Source organism: Microtus ochrogaster, chromosome 8 (assembly GCF_000317375.1).
Source record: "Microtus ochrogaster isolate Prairie Vole_2 chromosome 8, MicOch1.0, whole genome shotgun sequence".
Taxonomy (NCBI): Eukaryota; Metazoa; Chordata; class Mammalia; order Rodentia; family Cricetidae; genus Microtus; species Microtus ochrogaster.
In genome coordinates this window covers 57,993,512-58,006,791 of record NC_022015.1, presented here as the reverse complement: position 1 = coordinate 58,006,791, position 13,280 = coordinate 57,993,512, and the positions used below count along the sequence as shown (strand labels likewise).

Genomic DNA, 13,280 nt, shown 5'->3' with positions numbered 1-13,280 from the left:
AAAAAAATAAAAAGTCCCCTTGCCACATGATAATCAAAAACACTAAACATACAAAATAAATAAAGAATATTAAAACCTATCAGTATTACACCTGACTTTTCAATGGAGACAATGAAAGCCAGAAGGTCCTGGTCAAGAGTTATTCAGACATTAAGAGACAGCATATGCCAGCCCAGACTATTATACCCAGCAAAACTTTCAATCACCATAGGACAAAACAAGATATTCCATGACAAAACCAGATTTAACCAATACCTAGTCACAAACCCAGTCCTACACAATGTACTAGAAGGAAAACTCCAATCCAAGGAAGTTGGCTATATCAACAAAAACACAGACAATTGATGATCTCAAAGCAGCAAATCCCAAAGAAGGGAAAATCACACAAATTAACATCACCACCAACAAAAACTAAATTAACAGGAGATAGCAATCACTGGTCATTAATATCCCTTAATATAAATGGACTCAACTCACCTATAAAAAGACACAGGCTAACAGATTGTATACAAAAACAGAATCTATCCCTCTGTTGCATACAAGAAAAACACTTCAACCTCAAAGCCAGACATCACCATAGAGTAAAGGGTTGGGAAAAAAATTCCAATCAAATGGACCTAAGAAACAAGTTGCTGTAGCTATCCTAATATCTAACAAAATAGACTTCAAGCTAAAATCAGTCAAAAGAGACAAAGAAGGACATTTTATATTAGCCACAGGAAAAATCCATCAAGAGGAAATCTCAATACTGAACATCTATGCCACAAATACAAGGGCACCCTCATATGTAAAAGAAACACTTCTAAAGCCTAAACCATACATTAAACCCCACACACTAATAGTGGAAGGCTTCAACACTCCACTCTGGACAGGTCAGTCAGACAAAAAATTAACAGTAATAAGGAACTCACAAATGTTATGACTCAAATGAACTCAACAGACATCTACAGAATATTCCATCTAAACATAACAGAATATACCTTCTTCTCAGCACCTCATGGAACTACATATTAGGTAACAAAACAAAACCCAACAGATACAAAAAAATTGGAATAATCCCATGTATCTTATTGACCACCATGGCTTAAAACTAGAATTCAACATCAACACTAATTTCAGAAGGCCCACAAACACATGGAAATTAAACAATGTTCATCTGAATTAACAATGGGTCAAGGAAGAAATAAAGGGAAAAATTAAAGACGTCCTAAAATTTAATGAAAGTGACCACACAACATATCCAAATTTATGGGACACAATGAAAGCAGTGTTAAGAGGAAAGTTAATAGCACTAAATGCCTACATAAAGAAGCTGGATACAACCGAATAGAAGACCCAGATATCAATCCACACATCTTCGAACACCTGATCTTTGATTAAGAAGCAAAAAAATATCAAATGGAAAAAGAAAGCATATTTAACAAGTAGTGCTGGCATAACTGGATATCAACATGTAGAAGAATGAAATTAGACCCATATCTATCATCATGCACAAAACTCAAGTCCAAATGGATCAAAGACCTCAACATAAAGCCAGCCACACTGAACCTTATAGAAGAGAAAGTGGGAAGTACACTTGAATGCATTAGCACAGGAGACCGCTTCCTAAATATAAGCCCAGTAGCACAGACACTGAGAGAAACAATTAATAAATGGGACTTCCTGAAACTGAAAAGCTTCTGTAAAGCAAAGGACACGGTCAACAAGACAAAACAGCAGCCTAAAAATGGGAAAAGATCTTCACTAACCCTACATCAGACAGAGATTTGATTTCCAAAATCAAGAAATTAGTCATCAAAAGAACAAATAATCCAATAAAAATAAATGGAGTAAAGACCTAAACAAAGAACTCTCAACAAAGGAATCTAAAATGGCTGAAAGGCACTTAAGGAAATGCTCAACATCCTTAGCCATCAGAGAAATGCAAATCAAAACAACTCTGAGATTCCATGTTACACCTATAAGAACGGCCAAGATCAAAAACACTGATGACAACTTATGCTGGAGAGGTTATAGGGTAAAGGGAACACTCCTGTATTACTAGTGGAAGTGCAAGCTGGTACAGCCTATTTGGATGTCAGTGTGGTGATTTCTCAGAAAATTAGGTAACAACCTTCCTCAAGACCCAGCAATACCACTTTTGGGTATATATCCAAAGGATGCTCAATCGCTCCACAAGGACATGTGCTCAACGATGTTCAAAGCAGCATTGTTCAATAAATAGCTCAATAAAATAAAATAAAAATGTTAAATGGCCAATAGCAAGGCAGGCTTTTTGGTGCAGTGAGAATGCTGGGAAGGAAAAGGAAGGAATTGGGAGGAAATGCCAAGGATACAGAGGAAAGCAGTAAGGGCAGTACAGAGTAAAGATAATAAGGCACAAGGCACACAGTAAATGAATAGAAATGGGTTAATTTAAGTTGTAAGAGCTGGTTAGTAGCAAGCCTAAGCTATTGACCAAGCTTTTATAATTAATAAAGGTCTCTGTGTGGTTATTTGGGAGCAGGCAGGCAGAACAGAAAAATCCGCCTATGGAGAAAGAACTGAGCAGTGTGGAATACTCCAAATTAAAGGACAAGATGAAGAAGAGCCCAGGGACATCACAGGGAGAAACCCAGAGAAAGTCCAAGTGCCTTTAGCTCCCTTGTAAAAAAAACAGTTCTGTAGTGTTCTTAACTCCTAATTAGCCATATCAGGGCTTCCTCGAAGGGAAGAAGCCTTGCTTCATGGCTAACTTAAACTTCAGAAGCAGACAGTCCCGGGTTTGCACCTCTGTTCTTACCCCCATGACCCAAGATCCAAGTTTCTGTTTCCTCATCACAAAATGGACCCTCAACTTACTAACTATACTGGTGGCAAATGAAATCCACAGGACCCTACCCCCCAGTAAATAGGAGCATTGCTTTGCTCAGCTACAGACAAGAACTTCTCTAAGGAGATGTCTCTGAAAGTCTCCCAGGAATCCTATAGGAAACCCGCAGGTTGCCTACGTGTCCAGAACATAATTAGACGAGACACACATAGAAAGTTTTCTAGGAGGGTGGACAGGCTTCCTGCAGCTGGACGTTTCCGATGAGGGTACCTTTGGTCATCATTCTTGGCTAGAGATCTGCTGAATTATAAGTAACCAAATAACTTCCAGGCAGTTGCACAGTAAAGAAAAATAATTGGACTCCCCTAAGCTCTCTCCCCCGAGGATTTTCCTCTTGACTGAATACACGCTATAGTTTTAAGTACCTAAACACTGAAACCAGATGGCTCTCTCAGCAGTCATAAGAACATACAGTGCACCATCTCTGGGGTGGTTTCCCAGCTCCACTCCCCACAGTGACCATTTTATGCCAACCTGCCGGCCAAGATCACAAGAAGATGGTGCCAAGACCCTTGCTTGACTCACAGAGCTCTGTGACGAGCACTGCCATGCCTCTGGACCTGGGCACTATGGGTGTAAGAAGGGGCTCAGGGACCACAGCCTCAGGCTAAGCAGAGTCTTACTCCTCAGTATCGGTTCTGATGAGATGAGGTCCACTGTTTCCAACTGGGCTGAGTAGCCATGGCTCCCCGGAGCTCACACAGCTGAGGCTGGAACTCGGAGGAACCATTCAGGACAGGCTGTGTGAAGCATCTGCAAGCTAGAACAATGGTTCACTCCTTCTGGGATATGCAGGAGTGTTGCCGGCAGGATGGATCCTACCTGAGGCAATGGGGAGGCAGTTGGCAGGTCCTGAATCAACGGGGCAGCATGTCTGGGAATGAGTGAGCGCAGAAACAATTCCTTCCTAATGGAGGTGGCACTGTTGAGTGTGCTGATGACAACAGAGCCCTCTGTGTCACCTAAGGCTGTTCCCTCAGCAAGCTAAATGAACACACTCCTTTGAAGGCTACCGTGCCTTGCTAAACTCCGGGCTCTGAAGAGAATTGTGGGTTCATAGTAACTCTCTTCAATGCTGTCTTCTATTTCGTGCATGTTCGGCATGCAAAATCCAAAAGGCATCTAAAGCATTTGCCACTTTAACAGACACCGTTGCAAGGGGTCAAATGGTCACGCCATGCTGTCTCTAACCAGTACATTTCCTTCTGAGCGCTATGGTCCCCACAGTTAAAGCAGCCCTCCGTCTCCAGTGACACTGGGAAGATCTGCAGCTCCTTAGGCAAACCCTGCTTCTCTGGCACCCAGCCAGTGTGTTGCTACTCTCTAGGACAGCTATTTTCAGTCTCAGCTCTGTTAAAGGTAATCACAGTTTCTCACAAGTAATTAATATGGAACACATTATCTGTATGTGGATAATGTGTACACGTGTATACACACACACTCACTCACATATGCTCCATAGCTGATTCCTTTTTGTGTGTGTTTTCTATCTTTATGTGGCTTCTTTTTCTTTTTTTTTAATTTTTTCCATTCAAAAATTTACACTTCCTCCCCTCCTCTCATTCCTCTCCTGCTCCCCCACTCACCCTCCTCCCTCTCCCTCCCTCCCCCTCCCTCCTTAAGAGAGGGCAGGGAACCCTGCCCTGTGGGAAGTCCAAGGCCCTCCCCCCACTACATCCAGGCCCAGGAAGCTTTGTATTCAAATAGACTAGGGTCCCAAAAAGCCAGTACCTGCAGTAGAAACGCGTCCCAGTGCCTTTATCAATGACTTCTCAGTCAGCCCCCATTGTCAGTCACATTCAGACAGTTTGGTTTAATGGGAGCTCACCAAATCCAGCTGAACCAGGGCTGAATGAGCATGCGATCCATAGCTGATTCCGAACCCTAAGGTGAATTCTTACACCTCCCTAGGCATTTCCCCCACCTTAGCTATTCTCTGAGTGTCAGCATACTCTAAATCAATATGTAGAATTTTCTACACAGCATATCTCCACTTGGAGCTTCCTTTATTTGTTATACCCGGTGCTCAAATTTTGAAAGGTATGTAACTTTGATTCTATAGTTTTGCTAAGTCAAAACAAAACCAAACCACCAACAAACCGCTGTGCTTTAGAAGAAATAGCATTTGGGAAGATATTCAATGTATGTCATCCATTAGTAATTTACATTGACAATGTTCTCAAAAGGCAGCAATCCAGACAAAAAGGACATGTATAGTTGCAGAATCTGGTATGTGAAATCATTCATGAGAATTACTCTCTAATTTTTGCCCAGATAATTTGTTTTTTGTTTTGATCTAGTAGGTTTGAGGTACAGAAGAACATTCAAGAATTAGAATCTTTCCAGAGGTCTTACTAATCCCGCATGATCTGGCTTCATTTCAAATTGGAAGCAAGTCACAGACATGGAAAGCCCATTTCTTCTTTTCTGTTTAAAGTTTCTTTTTAAGGTTAGCACGCAAACTAAGATGTTCCATTGCGGCGTCTTCATAGCTGCACCTCATTGCTTGTTCTCAGTCATCACTCCCCGCCCCACAGTCTCCCCCTATTACCCCTCCCCCAGGTGTTCTCCTCCACAGTTTGTTCCCTTCCCCTTTCTGGGCCAAGCATTCCACTGCCCTCTCTGTGGCCGCATCTCTGAAGATCTCGTACACATTTTTCACAATCTAGCTTCTACTTTTGTGACTTACACACACATTCATATACAGAGTCTTAAATCTAGGTTCCACACGTAGGAGAAAAAAAATGTTTTTCTGAGCCTAACTTATTCTGCTTAACATAATGATTTCTTGTTTCATTAATTTTCCTGCAAATGTCGTAACTCCCTTTTTCTTTAGGCCTAAATAAAATTCCACCGCACGTCTGTGTTACATTTTCTTCATTTATTCTTCTGTTAGTGAACAGCTAGGCTGATTCTATTTCTCAGCTATGTTCAATAGTGCCGCAACAAGCCAGTTCACTTCCTTCTGCCTCCGCAGATCAAGCTGTAGGATTTTCGGTTCTTCTCCAGCACCATGTCTGCCTGCATGTCATCATGCTTTTCGCCATGATGATAATGGACTAAATCTCTGAACTGTAAGCCAAATTCAGATACACGTTTTCCTTTAGGAGAGTTGCCATGGTCATCATGTCTCTTCACAGCAATAGAAGCCCTAACTAAGGCAGAAGGATTGAGAAGCTACTGGACTTCTGATCTTTGTTTAAACTTGATTTTTTTAATATCATACTGCTTTGGTCAAAGTGCTTATTAGTTCAAAGCATTTTCTGGGAGTCTTTGGAGTATTTTAAGCGTAGTATCTCATCATCTGTAAGTACAATCATTTGACTTCTTCATTCCCCATTTGTACCCCTCTATTCCTACTTCTTATCTGACTGCTCTAGATAAGACTTTGAACGCTAAGTTGAATGAGTGGGGAGAGTGGCATCCTTGTCTCACTTCAGATTTTAAGCCAAATGCTCTCATTTTCTCATCATTTAGTATATACAACGTTGGGCACCAGTTTGTTGTGGGTACCAGTTTGTTGTAATAACCTTTATTATATTGGTGGATGCTCCTTTTACTCCTAGCTTCTTCAAGGCTTTTATCATAAAGGGATGTTAATGTTTTTCAAGGGCTTTTTTTCTGGCATCAATTGAAATGGCCGTGTAATTTTTACCCCTAATCTGTATCGCATGCATCGACTGTGCATATGTTAGACATCTCTAATCCCTGGAAAATAAAGCCAACTTGGTCGTGGTGCATGATCTTAGTACGGTTTTGAATTTGGTTTGCAAGGCTTTCCTCACCCCCGACTTTTATTTATCCTCATCAGGGAGACTGATTTATAGCTTTCTTTCTTGATTTTCTGGTGTGGAATATGGGAGCTGGCTGTGTAGAAAGGGTATCATCAGGCCTTTCCCTTTCTATTTTATGGTGGCAGTTTGAGGTCAAAAGCCCAATCTTCTTTTTTCAGCTCTTCAGTGTGTGGAGCTTAGACCAAGACTCTTGGTACTGCTGAAGCAGATATTGAGAACAGATGAGGACAGATGCTATATAGATAAGTACTCAGGAAGGGATAACATAAGAAGTACTTCTTTAACATGTAAGAATATGTGCATATGTACTTAGCCATCTATATATGAGACAAATGTAACCAACAATCAACCTCAAACTTCCAGAAAAATGTCACAAAAACCCACTGTAATAACCATTTCTTTTTGCTAATGTCATATCTCTAGCAAGCTCTAGATTAATTATGCTATTGCAAGTAAAATGTACTCCTAAATTGGCATTTTTTCTCCAGTTTCTAGAAATACGTAAACATTCTATTCGTCATCAAAAGCTCAAATCCTAATATAGATATCCCTTATTACAAATGAGAAGTTATGCCTTTTGTTTTCCCTTCACCAAATTATTTATCATATGTCACAGAAATGAGTGATTTTGAAGATACAGAGCCAAGTTATTCCTATCACTTTAAAGAAAGATCGCACAATACCTTTTTTTTTTTTGTTGTTTGTAAATTGGAATAGTCTGTTTCTGTAATATTTTAAACTAGAACTACATCAAGGCCAAATGCCTGTGTTTATTCGACCTCCGATGACCACTGGAACTCATATAACACTGGCACATTACCCCGGTAAGTAGCCTCATGTATGACTAGTATTATTTTCTCTAAGTCACAGGACAGTTGATGGGACATCAAGGTCATGCCATCTTCATGCAATACCCCTAGGACTTCCTTAGCGCCCTACATGGGAGTCCCTCTAGTTCCTGGCAGTGAACTAAGGAGTGCCTATATGACCATGGAGCTACAAGGATCCTCAGAGGTTTCCTAATCCAGGAACAAGTAAGTATGTAGCACGCCTATTACTATGTCCAGCTCTTGAGTCCTTAGGAGACGTCAATAATCCGTTTCAGAACTTTCACTTTCAATTCTTTCTCAACAAACACTGCACCAGGTCAGACAACCTACTACCTATAAACAAATTAACATGTGAATGAAACCATTTTTTTTCTCCTTTAGATAATATAAACCCTTTCTTTTCAACATGAAACAAAGGCCCCCAAAGTACACTAGCTACATATTTTTTCTTCATGTGGATTTTTAAGAGCCAGTTGCATTCTTTTATAATCTCATTCTGTATTTGAGTACCTGTAGGTATTATAAGAGCATCCCAAAGGGTGTGCAATCTAGTTTGAAGAAAGAAAAATGAGTATGCCTGGCGTATCTGCAGACTAATTAAGCGTTAAACTGAGCTACTTACGTAGGTCAGAGAGGACTGGGGCAAGAGGAAAAGAATCAATGGAGGACGTGAACTCTGGTGTAAACAAACAAGGGCCATGCTTCTGGGTCCCAATACCCTGGGCCATAAATTGCTCAACAATTCAACAAATGTACAAAACCTATAACTCAGTGAGACAGTGCTGTGGGCAGAGTCCTCCACCAGGGGCTTGTGGTTAGTGGGGAGGCAGAGAAATCAGAAGACAGAGTTACAAACGCACAGCACATATGGGCTTTCTATATCAGAAAGCACAGTGGACAGTAGCAGAATCTGTGGAGCCAAACAAGCCGGGTTTGAACCACAGCTCTGCTCTAGATCCGTGCATGACCATGGGCAAGTTTCCTGTCAGTGCCTCAGTTTCCTGGAAGTGTGCTTGCTGGAAAGATAAGAAAGGTTGAAGTACACACACAGTCCTTCTGATGTGACACCAAGTCCTAGATCTTATCAAAGGCAAAACAGGAAGGGAGGGTGCTTTGTAGCTCTCAGAAGAAGATGCAGTACTCACGATGTGGGGAGCTGTCTGCTGAAGAATGAGGCTGCGGGATGGATGTAGACCGCGGGACGTTTAGGATGCCACGCTAGAGAGATGGCCTATCTACCTTAGGGTAGCAGCAGCCATAGCTTATTTTAAGGCCTCAAATGAGAGAATCTGATCGGCTTCTAGGCAAGGCCTCATGGACAGCATTCTCAGCTCTTCCCATAGCAGACGTGTCCATGGTGGCCTCCAAAGGGACAGGCCAGGCCTTAGTCTCCAGAACCTATGAACAGCATCCTCTACGGTATAATACCAGTTAGTTAAGGATCTGGGGAGGAGCGAGACTCAGACAGGCTCTGCCAACCTGAAAAGGCAGATCAACCATACAACCCTGTGCCTTGCTCAGGGCAAGCCCTCACCAGGTGCCTCTACCCTGTGGGCAAGCATCCAGTTCTCCTGGGCCTTGTTCTACTCTGCATAATTCATATACAGTCTCTCTTCATAACCCCCTCTCTTTCCCCATCCCTCTCTCCTCTCCCTCTCCTTTTCCCTCCCTTCCTTTCTCCCCTCTCTCCTGTACCTTTCTCTTCTCCCTCTCCCTTTCCCTCCGTCCCTTCCTCTTCCCCTCTTTCATCTCCACCTTCAAGATTGCTTCCTTTTGAGAAGCCTCAAAAACCAAAATGAAACAAAACAAAACGAGAAAAGGTTCTCTGGCCCGTAACACTTAATCACCACTTTCTCCTAACCCCTTCACACTCCAGTGCCTCCAAAGAAAGTCTCCCGGGGTTACCTGGCCTCCTCCACTCACAGCACACTACTGAGTATCCTCCCCAGCACTGTTTACTTCTTAACTATGCTGGTTTCTGGCCAGCAGCTCCTGTCTGCACGCCTCAGCTCTGGGTCTTTTCACCTCCCTGTTGAAATGGGTTCATTTGTCCCAGAGCTTTTAGCCTCTTCCTGAGTCTAGTATGGTCTACCTAACACTCACAACCTGTGTGGAGGCTCAAGACTCCCTGGTGGCTGCCTAGTTTCACCCAAAGGACCCTGGAGGTTCTTCACCTCAATTTGTCCACACCCACCCCTTTTCTGGACTTCCTGATCCTGATAAAGACAGTTATTCTCACTCTGACTAATATATTCATTTGATGGCCTCATTACCTTCTACTTCCACTGCCTGGATGAGGCCCTTTCTCTCCATGCTTGGACATGAACCTAGCCTGCCCTGTTGCCCAGTTCCTTTCTCACCACCATCCCAACCTTCCAGTCCGCCCAAACCCCAACCGTTCCCTGCTATGTATCCAAGGATCCAGGATGCCCCCACATATCTGTGCAACTTGTTTCCTAGCTGGTCTCTGGCTCACTATGTAAACCAGGCTGGCCTCACACTCACAGAGATCTAAATGCCTCTGCCTCTTAAGTGCTGGGATTCAAGGCATGTGCCACCACGCCCGGCAGATACACTCTTAAGTCCTGCTGTACCAATGCCAGTGAGATGAAGAGCTGGCTCTGGAATCATCAATAGAAGAACGAAAAGCAAAGCCTAGGTCCAAATGAAAACTGTCAGGCATACCCAGAGCCAGTCCAGGGCAGAAGACACAAGACTGGAGAGGGCATTACTCAGAACTTGGAGTGATTAGCTCAGAGTTTTACAATAGAGATGATGGCTTCCTTGGAGCTCATAGGGACGGTTTTACAATGAACAAGTTTGACAGCTCCTTGGTGCAAGCAGTATCTGTGGCCTTTTGTGAAAGCCCCCAAGTGGAGCACTGCAGATTTCTCCACTCAAAGCCTGGGGGGGAGGGGGGAGATAATGATACTGCCCATGGTGAGTGTGATGGGGAACCCGCGAGCATCTCTCTCTGTACTACAGGCTTCCCTAGCCTTGGTGGCCGAATTCTCACACACAGGAATCCTGCTTGGACATTCTTCCCACTGACTTTCTGCCTGTTAAGCAAGTTGAGAATTAGTCCACAGGGTAAAAAACAAAGTCATTAGCTTTTTCTATTGCCTCTTTTTATAGTGACTGATGCTAGGGAGATCGGCATTGCTTCGATAGAGCGTGCCATCAAATGCCATTACAACTATGGCATTACTATGGACTTCGAATTATAAACTGGACATTAGGCAGAACGGAGACTCAATTTCAAAACAATGTGTATCAATTTTCTCCTATTTAAATCAGACTTTGTTCAATGTAGCATTTATTGAATGTCCATTGTATGCCATTCACAAACTGGGTGGTTCCACAGTATCTTAATCAACTCTGGTCACACATGTTCCCGTTTTTTAAGATGAGAGAACTGAGGATCCCAGAGACTAAGCAATGAATCTAGATAGCAGCAGGCAGAATCCGGGGCTCCAGTAGGGCTCCTGATTGTAGGCACTATGCTTATTCTGCTGTACTATGGGAACATGGAACCCAAATAAAATGACCCTCTCAGATGAAAATACTATTTTCAGGATCTTGTAGGCTTTCACAAAAATTATCAAAGACAGTCACCTACTTGATACCAACTTTGCAAATAAGGGCCTCTCAAACATTTATCTCAAAGACTCTCCTTGGCCATTAAAAACCAAGCTAACATCACAGTAATGAAAGTGATCTTTAACTGTATTTTCCCTTCCTAGCTATATCTCAGAAAATCAGACTTTAAATAGGAGTTCGAGTGCACACGCATAAACACGCACAGTCTTCTATAGCTCGGTAGCTCAGTACAGCCTCAAACTCACTATGTAGCTGAGGCTGACCTTGAACTCCTGATCTTCCTATCTACCTCCTGATCCCTGATAACAGGCTTGTGCCACCTTGTCTGGCAAAAAGAAAACTTTGCCCTTAGTTTCACTAACCAAAACAGTTTACATAGTAATAGCTGCTGGCTTATTTGGGGGGGGGCGGGGATCAAATATTTGAATGGATGTGTTCAGCAGATTTCACAAAGGAACGAACGGCATTTAACATTTCCCCCTTTTTAAAGGTCTACCTGCCCCCAAACTCCTCAAAACAGGCTTCCTGAGAGCGCTGGTAATTTTGCTGGATCAATTAAGGCATCTATTAAAACAAAAACAAACTTGGCTATCACAATCTGGAAAGGGCTCATAGATTCTCAGGACAAGTGGCTGGGATTTCACTGTTTACTAAACTGGCAAGCCAGTGTAGACTGAACCAAGGAGGTTTGAGTTTTCACTCTTACCAAGGGGCTCTGAGTGGTAAAGAGGAGGACCCCCAGCAAGGGCCTGCTTGGGCACCCGGATGGGATTCTAATACCAGATGGCAACATGCCTGAGTCTGTCCTCACTTCTCAGAAAGAGTAACTGATTGGGAAGACCTCAGCTGGGCACTTGCGATTTTAAACGCTGGATTTATGGCTAAAACAAAATACCTGACCCAAGTTCTCCATGTGGCTCACCCAAACTGGGAAAAGGGGTCCACCTGAGACCACAGGCCATGCCTGTGAAATTGGAGGGAACCCTCTTTTGGACTGAGGATGTTGCTTATGCTGCTGGTTCAAAGACCAGCGAGTAATGGCTGGGCTTCCTTTCCAGAGTGGCCTCTGTTGAGCTGGTATGTGGACTGCGGGGCACCAACGCTCATGCCAACTGCTGGGCTAGAAACATTTGGTGACCAAGTAGAATCTCTGGAGTGCCCAGGGTTACAGACGCACACCCAAAAACTGGAAAGGAGACACAAGCTTTAGTCACCTCCGAGGCTTTCTTTCAAAATGAATTTAAAAATAAATTCTGTACTCATCATTGGGAAAACAAACAAGGCATGTCCTCAAATCCATCCACTTTCTCGGTAGGGCCTGTTATTTAATTGTGGTGACGCAAGATAAGCCTTCCTCCCAAACGCCCCAAACCACTTGGCACCGGGGAAAGTGAACACTGGTGGTTCTGCTTCCTCTCCTTTCCTCCCACAAACTCCTCTGGTAAGGCGATTTCAGGATGTTATTTATTTACTAGAAGCCCGACTTCCTTTTGCAAAAGGTTCCAGAGGAGCCCACATGACCCCAAGGAGCGCATTAACTTCCAAAGGCATTTTATTTCTGGCGGGGAAGTCCTTGGAGAGCAGGCAACACCAAGTATTTTCAGCCTCAAGAGCAGTGTACGATACCCAGGGAGAAGAGCCTTTGCCGGCCCCAATCCTTTTCCAGCAGAGACAGCTGCAATTTCCAGACAGAGAGTGGAGACTGCTGGGGAATCCACTTTCTCTCTAGGTGCACCTGCCGGCACCTGCTGGGCGGCCCCACCTGGGATTTAAAGACCCACAGGGCTCCCACCCTAAACTACATTACGGAGCTCAAGTTAGACAGACAACCTGGTCAGAAAATGAGATTCTAAACATGAGTAACTCAAACCTCTGAGCAATGGCTCAGACATATGTCAGGCGTGGGTCACTTAAATACACGCGAGTGTGAACACGGATAAAGAGGCTTATATTATTTTTAATAGAAAAACATGGTGAGCAGGTAGCCCAGAAGGAAGAAGGGGGCTGAGATCTCTTAGCGCTGGTTTCCTGTGGCCTCCCTGGAGCCACAACTGCTAGATGGGAATTCAGGCATGAATCCGATTGAAGGGGAATCCTGTCAGGGGGCACCTACCCCTGCTAGGGGTTTCAACATTCCCGGGGTCTCCACCATCCCGCAGGCCCAGATGTCTATTCAAATCCGAC

The 13,280-nt window shown here is 43.4% G+C and overlaps 1 protein-coding gene across 1 annotated transcript in view; it reads right to left on the bottom strand.

The window, feature by feature from the left end:
* Slc1a1 (solute carrier family 1 member 1) overlaps nt 1-13,280 on the bottom strand; it is a 74,916-nt gene that overhangs the window by 60,872 nt on the left and 764 nt on the right. The gene's annotated exons all lie outside the window — the stretch shown is intronic.